General features: G+C 41.4%; 1 pseudogene; it reads right to left on the reverse strand.

The window, feature by feature from the left end:
* Positions 1-1229: 1229 nt before the first annotated feature.
* Positions 1230-11148, reverse strand: LOC142443179 (protein C1orf43 homolog; annotated as a pseudogene).

Below are 11148 nucleotides of genomic sequence, written 5' to 3' on the forward strand. Positions count from 1 at the left end.
TTTTCTGTGGAACAGATCATCAGTTCCTCAAATGTAAGTTAAAGCTGGCCAAAGGATTTAGATCAGAGAGCATAGAGATTATCTAAAGAATAAACTTGAGGATTTGAAGACTGATGAGTGAACACTAATGACTGAAGACCAGATCATCATACACATGGAAACCAATAGACTAATAAAAGGACAGAAAACAAAGACAGCAATATTGAATATACTATGCACTATTTCAATAACAAAAAAATCAGTGTTGGAATATACAGCCCAAATGTTCTATAGAAGCAGCAAAGCATCATTCAGGTTTTGGACCTGTTAAGAAGGTGTGGGTGTGGGCTTAAGAAGGCATACTGCATAATAAGGAATATACATCAGACATGCGTTTAATGAAAAAAAAATTAGAAAGAAAGGAAAAAAGAAAGCAGGATGTTAATAATGTCCTTTCCACTTAAAAAGTTATTGGAGGAACAGGCAACTTAAAAAAAATTAGCCATCTAGATCAGAAGTAACAAAGCCTGCATGGAGGGAGCACAGCAGCCAGTTTGATCATGAGATATCAAAGGTATCAGGTATCAGGCATCATCAGAACAAAAAATCATATCATTGTGAATGAGGGGGTTTGCGGAGTGGAGACCCAAAGTCCATCTGGAGGCAATTGGGCATCCACTTAAGGAAGGGTGGCGGTGAAGAGAGCCAGTCAGGGTGCAGTGTAGCAATGATGAAACATACAACATACCCCACTCCCCATCATGATCCAAATTTTACCTTACAAACCCAGCTAGACCAGAGGATGTCCAATGGTACAGATAGGAACTGGAAGCAGAGGGAATCCAGGTTGGATGATCATTTTAGGACCACAGTGAGTGTGGCAATACCAGGAAGCCAGAGGGAGGGTGGGGTAGAGAGGGGGAACCTATTACAAGGATTTACATATGGGGACGGACAACAGAAAAGTGGGTGAAGGGAGACGTCAGACAGTGTAAGATATGACAAAATAATAATTTATAAATTATCCAGTGTTCATGAGAGAGGGAGGAGCGGTGAGGGAGAGAAAAATGAGGACCTGATGCCAAGGGCTTAAGTGGAGAGCAAATGTTTTGAGAATGATGAGGGCAACAAATGTACAAATGTGCTTTACACAATTGATGGGTGTATGGATTGTGATAAGAGTTGTACGAGCCCCCAGTAAAATGATTTTTTTTAAATCTTACAAGTAGAAAAAAATTGAAGGTACAGTGCTAAAGAATATCCCAAGCGGATAATTTTCTTGCTGGGAAGATGATCTTAGATACCTGAAAATAACAGAAGTCACACACGTATTTCACCAAAAAGAATAAAATATGGAAAAATATGTCTGTTAAACAATTCCAACAGAGAAGGCAATTTGATCATCTCTATTAGAAAACAGAAAGAACTTATGTCACTAGAATGAAGAAAACTTTAGAGAGGAGAAAAAATGAGAAAATGGAAACCAATACCTTTAGAGTAGTGTTTCTCAACTTGTGGGTTATGACCCCTTTGGGGATCAAAGGACCCTTTCACAGGGGTCACCCAATTCATAACAGTAGCAAAATGAGTTGTGAAATAATAACAAAAATAGAGACACTCCAAGGGGGAAAGCTAAGGAAACACAATGGAGACCTATTTATGGCCGGAGCTTAAGATCCATGCTTGCACAATAGTAGAGGAATGTGTTGTATTCTGGGGACAATTATGTACTCCAAGTTCTCTGTTTGGAGAGAGGCTTGCAAGATGGACTTTCATAGTAAGGTACAAGCATATAAAGGGGAAAGTTTTGACAACCTTAAAGAAAATTATAGACACAGACATATAATAATGTAAATCAAATAAATGGACATCTAAAAATCTAATCTCAGAAGAGCTACAGGAGTACTTCTTGCAACTGGTAGGAAAAGTGAGGTCTCACATTCGAAGGAACACACACTTTTATGTATTACCCGACACCTATGACGGATGTGAGGCCTTCTAACAGTTGAATCAACCTCCCAGGCCAATTCCCCTTAAGCTATGTTGACCACACACCTGAAAAATTTCCATACAGCTTGTCTCTAAAAACAACCCCATTTCTCCTTGTTCCTATTGAGAGGAAGCACCTGAGGTGACAATTAGATTACCTGTTCATAAGAATTACATAATCTTAGACACACCAAATTTAACCTAAGGTTTGTAAAGTATGCAGATTGTTGTATTTCTAGGAAAATCATGTTCAAAGGAAAAAAAGTAAAAGGTGTTTTCTCAAGAGTAGACGACCTTACCCATTAACCTAGTACCAGAGAATACAATGGGAATCTACCTCTTCGAGAACACCACAGAAACTGCAAAGATTTTAACACATAAGTTAGGAAAAGCCAGTGACAAGGTCAATGACTTGAGAATTCTCCTCACCAATGGAAACCAGGTTGTGATAGTTCTCCAACATCACATCCTGATATAGGGTCTTCTGAGCAGGGTTCAGGAGCTGCCATTCCTCCCAGGTGAACTTTATAGCCACATCATTGAATGTCAGTGATTCCTGTAGTAAGGGGAGTCTATTTAACGATGTATTTTTCATTTGAAGATTTTTAAAAAATATCTTACAGTAAAGAAAGCAAAACAGTAATGAAAACTGTACATTCCATAATGTGAACTAAACTGAGAACTTGGTGGAAAGTATTTGACCTTATTTCTACATTGGCAACCATGGGGACGGAAAACTAGCTCTATTTTCAGAAAGATCTCTATTGTTCTGAGAAAGGAATGTTTTCAAATACATGTTCTCCAGGCCAAATAATGTACAACCAACAATAGCTCTCCATGAAGGAGCAGTCTTATAGGAGCTATCATACTGTGTTCCCCCGAAAATAAGACAGACCCATAAAATAAGCCATAGCAGGTTATCCAAGCAATTGTGCAAGATAAGTCATATTCCGAAAATAAGACAGTGACAGGAATGGCTATGCAGCATACCGCCACAGAGAGGGAACAAAGATGGACAGCCTTTCTCACCTGCCCCATCGTGACAGCTGCTATCTCGGAGATGATGGGAGGGGTGTGGGCAGTCCCATCAACCTGATAGCGCCCCACTGTCAGGTCCCGGTTGTTCTGTGCGTGCTGCAAGCTGAGGCAGAGAGGGAGACATAGACAGTGAATGTAAAAGTCTCCTTAGTGAAGTGAGGAGCAGGGCGCTCTGCTTTAGGTATGGTGTCTTCAGGGGGAAGAAGTAAAGCTGTGGCTGCCATTTTACTCAGCACTGAGGGTTGATGTTCCACAATAAGGTGACTTAACTATATTTGAATAAATGTAGATTGTTGTGCCATACTTAATAAAAATAAGACATCCCCTGGAAATCAGCCATAGTGTGTCTTCTTGAGGAAAAATAAATATAAAACAGTGTCTTATTTTTGGTTGAAACACAGTAGTAGAAGAATCATTTCTCTGCCTAGCTGCTTCACTGTGCTTGAAGGTTATCGGTAAATTAGAATAATCAGGTTCTGTAGCCAGTCCACTATAAAATGTAGCAAATGCCTGGGGAGGGCTCAGGGCAGGTTTGAAGTCAAGCAGCATTAGGTCAAGATAGTGACTCACCTCATTGCTTGTCGCGTTACTCACTTATATTACCCATTGACTATGTATATGCTAAGTGCATGAGGTGGGTGCCTTATGAATGATCTGTAAGCTCCATTATATATGCCCACTGGAAAATACATTCACTCTCTCAGTCCTGGCATGGGAAGGGAGCCCCTGTGTCCGGCTGTCTGCTCTCTGTCTTTTAATATTTGCCACAATTGCAATGTCACTCCTAAGGTTCGAGTGTTGGGGACCTCTGTACCACCAAAGTAATCCACCCACTCATAAAATTAGAATTTTGAGTACCAGTGAAATGAGCTGAATGAGCCAGAAGTAGCTGATTTATACTCACACAAAGTAGATAAACACCTGTTTATATTAACAAACAAGTTTACAGTACATTGTGAAATGGAATGTGGAGTCCTAGCAGCATCACCAGCGTACGAGGCTCGGTACCTTCAGTGGCACCCGCTATCAGGAACAGTGCAGATGGGGGAGGTCAAACAGAGCTCAGCTGTCCAACATTTTTGGTCAATTCTTACATAAGTCATTCCTCCCACACCACTCTTTGTCTCACTTGTGGGTTTGATAATCCATGGCTATGGCCACACAAAACTCATAGATCAAAGTGGCCTATTAATGAACAAAGTAAAACCTTGGATCAGGAATAAGAAGCTATAACTCAGATCCCTAAACAGAAAGTTCATAGGGTTTATCTCCCTTCCTGAGTGCGGGGAAACTCTTAGAAACCACCTTAGGATAAGCTCTTCTTGTCAATCTTAGGACAAATTCTTCTCAGCCACCTTCGAGCAGTATTGACTTAACTTTAAATAAAAGGTCCTCTTGCACCTGCCTTCTTTCATCACATGCTCTCTAAGGGGCTCCTCCTAATCTGGCCTAAGCAGTGAAGGTGCTAGGTTGAACCAAGAAGCCATCATATCAAGAGAGAGAACTGCCTGCAGGTATTGTTCAGAGGAGACAGTGGGACACTGGCCTGTTATCTGAACTGTTGATTAGGTTTTGTTAGCCCCTGCAGCCACATAGTTCAGAATGAACCCATAGATTAGGGATTTGCCAGCTTGCAGACATTCAGGAGCCATTTCCATGACATCCCTTCAACTGTGAGCTGCCTGTGTGACCTGATTTGAGAGCTTCCTCCACTCCATGAGCCAACAGTTTGCTGCCTGACATTTGAGATTCACCAGCTTCCACATCCTGAAGAGTTATTTACCTGATAGCTATTTAGTTTTGTGAGATACTGCAGAGCAAATCAAGGAACATCGTGAACCTCTACCTCCTAGGGACCGGTCTACTGCTGCTCCTGCACAATGCACTGTAATATTCATGAGTCAAGAGCTGTACCAATAGCAATAATGCCGAGGGAAGAAGGGACACAGTGACAGAGCCAATTGTGACAGATCCAGAAAGGGCTTTTCAGCCATGATATGGGTAGGGCAGGCAAGATCAAGAGGAGGATATACCTCAAGGAGTGGAGAGGAGCCTAGAGAGATGGAATTGTGAAATGAGTCTTCCTTGAGGGGGCTAAATGTCTGGAAGGGACAGAGAGAACAGGCCTGTCCTCAAGAAGAGAAAATTTGCCTACATGGTTCTTTAATATGAATGCCAACGCATAGCCTACAGATTCTGATACCAAATTACATTCTGTTACAGAATAAAATTTTTACCTGTGACTCTGGACTGTAATTTGTACATGGCCACTGCAAAAAATTAATGACCTGAGTAGGACTGCTCTGTTCCCCTTGCTGCTCTGTTGCACACCCTTAGGACTGTTGGAAAGATACTAGTGTCAGAACTGGAAAACTATTGGAGGGCACAGGTATGTTTAAGCTCTGCCTCACATAAATCAGGACTGATGTTGATGGGTGATTGTCCCTCCTACTTCTATAGTTAGAGGAAGTGAGACGTCACCCATTTTTAAGCTTCTATGGCTACAAGGCCCATTTTAGATGCATTAATGAGAATGTGGCTGTTTGGGAGGATATGTAACATATCACTTTCAGAAAGAAGCATTAAAGATACTTAACCAAACAAAAATCCCACGGAAGATTAAACTGTCCTAAAAAGGTGATCTTATTTCTTAAAAACTAGGCAAAATCAAGGAGTTGGAAACAACTCAAATTTCCACCAACAGATGAATGGATTAAAAAACTGTGGTACATACATACAATGGAGTACTACACATCCCCCAAAGCAGTGATGAACACATGAAGGACATTACCGAATGGGAAGAACAGGAGGAAATTTTGCTAAGTGAAGTAAACCAAGCACAAAAGGACAAGTAAAACATAAGTCTGTTGAGGTAAGCTTAAAAGTGCAAAAGAGTTATAGGGGGAAAAGCTACTATATACAAACATTCCTGGGGTGAAGTCCAGGTAGTATGGCAGGGGCCAGACCAAAATCATCCAGGGATACATATGGAAGGCAACTAAAGAGGAGGGGGAGGGGGAGAAATAAAAAGACATGAGTAGCAGGGGAATAGGGCACTAACCCACCCAAGGGGAAGGTATTGTTTATATCTCCACAGAGAAAAAGGGACCAGACTTCAACCCAGTGCACCAAGATGTGAATGAAACATACCAGCATGAAGCAGGGAGCCAATAGGGAGGTCTGAGGGGCCAAACCAATCCCAACTATGGGGACTGTCCCTCCTCCCGCAAAAGAATTCACTTAAGAGGACAGCATTGAAGCTATACCTCAGGGCAAGGGTCATATCATTATCAGAGCACACAGGAGCAAATAAAGGGAGAGGAAGAGAGAGCGGAATACATTCTGGCCCACCAAGTCTTGAGGATGATATTCCCGCACAGAGCAGTCAAAGCACAGAGAGAAACATAGGGTTGGCCACAGTAGGAGACACAAGGTCACTCACTGACCCATAGTGCTATGATGAAAAACACTGGAGACAGTGCAGGAATTGCACCAAATCTGACCCCACCACACTGAGGTGAAACACTACGGGCATGAAACAGAACACCAAGGGGAACAGAGCAACAAAGTCCCCAGGGAATACCAAAAGTAGACTTTGGATCCAGGCCATGTAACCCCATCAGACTCAACTAGAAAGCACTACTAAAGGTCAACAATCAGACCTTGAACTATTTACAAGCTTTTCTTTTTGTTGTTATTGTTTTATTTTATTTTGTTGCTTTGTTTTGCTCTGTCTTTTTTTCTGTGTATATTATTATCTCTTCAGTTCTATATAGATAGGCAGGATAAACAATCTGGAGGAGAAAACAATGGGTCAACTGTTGGGGGGGGTGGCATGGGGTGGCAGGGGGAAAGGAAGAGGGTGTTAGCAAATCCAGGGACAAGGAAACACGTGATCCAAAGTTGATGTTGAGGAGGGCTAGTAGGGCTTGATCAAGGGCAATGTAACCGAGAGGAATTACTGAAACCCAAATGAAGGCTGAATGTGATAGTGGAACAAGAGGAAAGTAAAAGGAAATAAAGGAAGGAACTAGGAGGCAAAGGGCATTGATAGAGGTCTAAATATAGGCATGTACAAATAAATATATTTATATATGATGATGGGGAAATAGATCTATGTGCATTTATTTATATGTTCTCGTATTAAGGTTGCAGATGGACATTGAGCCTCCACACAAGTTCTCCCTCAATGCAAGAACACTTTTTTCTATTAACCTGGAATTCCATGATGCTCACCTTCCCAACAGGATCGCTGAAGGCAGAGCGGGTGCACAAGCAAATGTGGTGAATTAAGTTGATGGTGCCTGGCTATAAAAAGATATAATACCTGGGATGTTAAAGGCTTGAAGATAAACAAGCAGGCATGTAGCTGAGAAACAACAAAGCCCACAAGGAAGAAGCTCAGCCTCTGTGATCATGAGGTGTCAAAGGGATCAGGTATTAGGCATCAACGAACAAAAAATCCTATCATTGTGAATTTGGGGGAGTGCAGAGTGGAGACTGAAAGCCCATCTGTAGGCAACTGGACATCCCCTTACAGAAGGGTTATGGGAAGGAGAAGAGCCAGTCATGGTGCAATATAGCACCAATGAAACCTATAACTTCCTTCTATTTCTTTAATGCATCCTCCCCGCCACTATCATGATCCCAGTTCACCCTTACAAATCCAGATAGATCAGAAAATGTACACTGGGGTGGATAAGAGCTGGAAACACAGGGAATCCAGGATAGATAAACTCCTCAGGACCAATAATGAGAGTAGAGATACCAAGAGGGGAAGGGAAAAGTAGGGGAACATATCACAATGATCTACATAAAAGCACCTCCCTGAGGGACGGACAACAGCAAAATGGGTGAAGGGAGACATCTGACAGTGTAAGACATGAAAAAATAATAATTTATATATTATCAAGGGTTAGTGAGGGAGGGTGAAGGAGGGAGGAAAATAATGAGGAACTAATATCAAGGGCTCAAGTGGAAAGAAAATGTTTTGAGAATGATGATGGCAACAAATATATAAAGGTGCTTGACACAATAGATGTATGTATGGATTGTGATGAGTTGCACGATCCCCCAATAAAATTACTTAAAAAAACTAGGCAGAGTATATCATTTGAATGATTCTCATGGGTTGGCCATAGAATAAGTTGAAAGATAATGTCATCCAAAGTACCCTCGATGATGTATTATGTTCAATGTCAATAGTTTAGTTCAATGTCAATACATAGGCAATATGTATATGATCAATATACATATTCCTAATCTTCTCCTACCCAATGTTGAAGTCAGAATCTGAGCTTAGCTATAGCTTCTACAATTCCAAATTCCCACTTTTCCAATGAACTGAATCAGTGTTATACAGGCTTCTACAAGTCAAGTAGGAAATATAGAAAATATACATCAAAATCACCTGAGCTTTGGTCATTTACTTTAGTCCTTAGACACTGCCGGCAACTGGGATGCTCTATGTTTGTCTTAACTGTATCAGTTCCAATGATGCTCACAAATTTCAACCTCTCATGGGGACATCCTTGAAATAATAATACCCAAACCAGGCACTTTCTTCTGTGCTGCTATTGATGCACAAGTTGCAGGCTGATGAGAGAATACAATGAGAGTATCACAGAACCTGTAGGTCCAGATACTGCTACTGTTCTGTCCCCCTTCTTACACAAAGTCCCCAATACTGTTAACGTTGCCATTATTGAATGATAGAAAACATGCTTATACCATGACCAATAAATCTAAAACTCTTAATTTTTAAACATGTGAGTAAAAGATGACTTTATAATACAGATTGGACAATCAAATATACATGCCAAGAGGAAGAAACAAAAAAGCTGGATCCCTACCTCACAGCATACAGAACTATCAATTCCTTACTGTGTGACTCTCAAGGAGAATGACAAATCAATGAACTTTGAAAATGATGATTAATTAAACCATCTGGAAACATTTTAAATGGGCTATATAAAAAACTATTATGAACTTCTAAAGGAACTAGAAATTGTACAATCACTTCAGTTTAGAAACACTTTAAAATGCACCATCATGTAAAGTTAGACATATAAACACCCAATAGGACACAATAAAACTGCTGCACAGTTTCCAAGACTCTGAAGCCATGACAGGCAGCTAATGGGTTTGTACCACTGACCATGAGGTTAGCAGTCCAATTCTTAATAAATGCGAAAACCAGGACTCCAAAATAAACACTTATGTAGCATCTATTAGATTGAAATTTATATATATATGAAATGAAAAAGTATACATCCCCCATAGTGAGTGCACTTTTGACTCTCAAGATAAACAATGTTATTAATTTAGCATTATTTGTAGCACCTAATACAGTTTGTTAGTTGGCCTATACAAATATACAGTCTTAATTCCTTCCAAATATTTATGTGGGTTTGTCGCCCGCCAATGTGAACAAGGCAAAGGAGCCCTGGTGGCATAGTGATTACTGTTGGGCTGCTAATCGCTAGGTCAGCAGTTGGAAATGACATATTTCTCCTTGAGAGAAAGATGGCACTTCTCCCAAGAGTGACAGGGCTCTCTACTCTGTTAATGAGATAGTCTTTGAAACTCACAGGGGCAGTTCGACCCTGTCATATAAGCTCTCGATGAGTCCGTGTTAACTTGATAGCATTGAGTTTGGCTTATTTGGTTTAAGAGGATTGGGCAGCTTGCCCAACAATAGATTGGTACCCTTGTGGCTACGCCATTTAGATGTCTGAAAATCTAATGCAGAACTAATTACAAAGATCTACATATTACCTTCTCCCTGAGGGATAGACAGCAGAAAAGGGGGTGAACAGAGATATCAGACAGGGCAAGATATGACAAAATAATAATTTATAAATTAGCAAGGGTTCAAGAAGAAGGGGAGAGCAGGTAGGGAGGGGAAAATGAGGAGTTGATGCCAGGGTATTAGGTGGAGAACAAATGTTTTGAGAATGAGGAGGGCAATGAATGTACAAATGTTCTTTACACAATTGATGTATGTATGGATTGCGGTAAGATTTGTATGAATCCCTAATAAAACGATTTTTTTTAAAAAAAGAAAGCCTAACGTGGGAATTAGTCACATTGGACATCTAGTTAGGTTTAACTGAGCCATTTCAGAAACAGAACTTGGGATTTCACTACCATCAAAAAAGAAGAGTCTGGATCCTAGATTCTTTTTTTTTTTTTTTTTGCTTTTGGGGAAAATAGTTTTAATTGTTGTTCAGAAATATCCCCCAAGGTCTTCCAGGCATGATCTTGCACACATCGGGAGCGTCGGGCAAGGGTGCAGGCCCACCAGCCAGCTAACCTGAGGATTGCCTGGCAAGCACACTCCAGTCCTGGCTCATCTCCAGCGAGTCTGTCAGGTCCATCAGAGTACTCCCCAGGGTATTACAATTGTCCTTAAAGCTCTTCAATTCGAGGAAATGCTTGGCAGGTTTACTCTTCTGACTGGAGGGGAGGTATGTCACCTGGAAGGTCGTTGGGAGACTTCAGGAGATTGGGTAAGGTCTTTGGCTGCTGACTGGTGGTGTCGCTGAGAGCTCCCACTTTGTGTTTTGACCGCAGTGGCCAGTTCAGTCAGGGCCTCCTGAGAGCGTAGGTATACTCACTCTGGCCAAAGACCTCTAAGCCCATAGCAGGCTGCCTCATAGCCATGCAGCAGGAGATCAATGAGGGCCTTGCACACACCCTTGAAAGGAGTAGTAGCATTCCGAAGATGGAGCAGGTAGGAATGGAAATTTCTGCCTATTAGGGGATGACGATGCCAGCCTTCAGTGGGAAATGGGATCCAGGAGACATGAATGGCGTCCAGAGCTTTCATCTTGTACAGACAATTGTAGCAGTTTTGATTTCCCTGGGTTTCCAGCTGTGGCAGTCTGGCATAATCATCTGCAAGGAGCTGGGGTTCCTACTTGTGATCCTGAACTCTGGATAGTTGAATATCAATCTCTTCTTTCAGATCGTTGGGGGCATGAGGGTTCCCCACAGGGACATGAGGGCTCCTCCGAGATCTCATTGCAAAGAACATGATTTGCCTCTTCACAAAAATAAATAGTAGTACAAATACCAGGCTCCCGTAGGCCATCACCAGCATTACATTCACCCCAACAGCCAGTCACTAGTGGACACCAT

Source organism: Tenrec ecaudatus, chromosome 3 (assembly GCF_050624435.1).
Source record: "Tenrec ecaudatus isolate mTenEca1 chromosome 3, mTenEca1.hap1, whole genome shotgun sequence".
Lineage (NCBI taxonomy): Eukaryota > Metazoa > Chordata > Mammalia > Afrosoricida > Tenrecidae > Tenrec > Tenrec ecaudatus.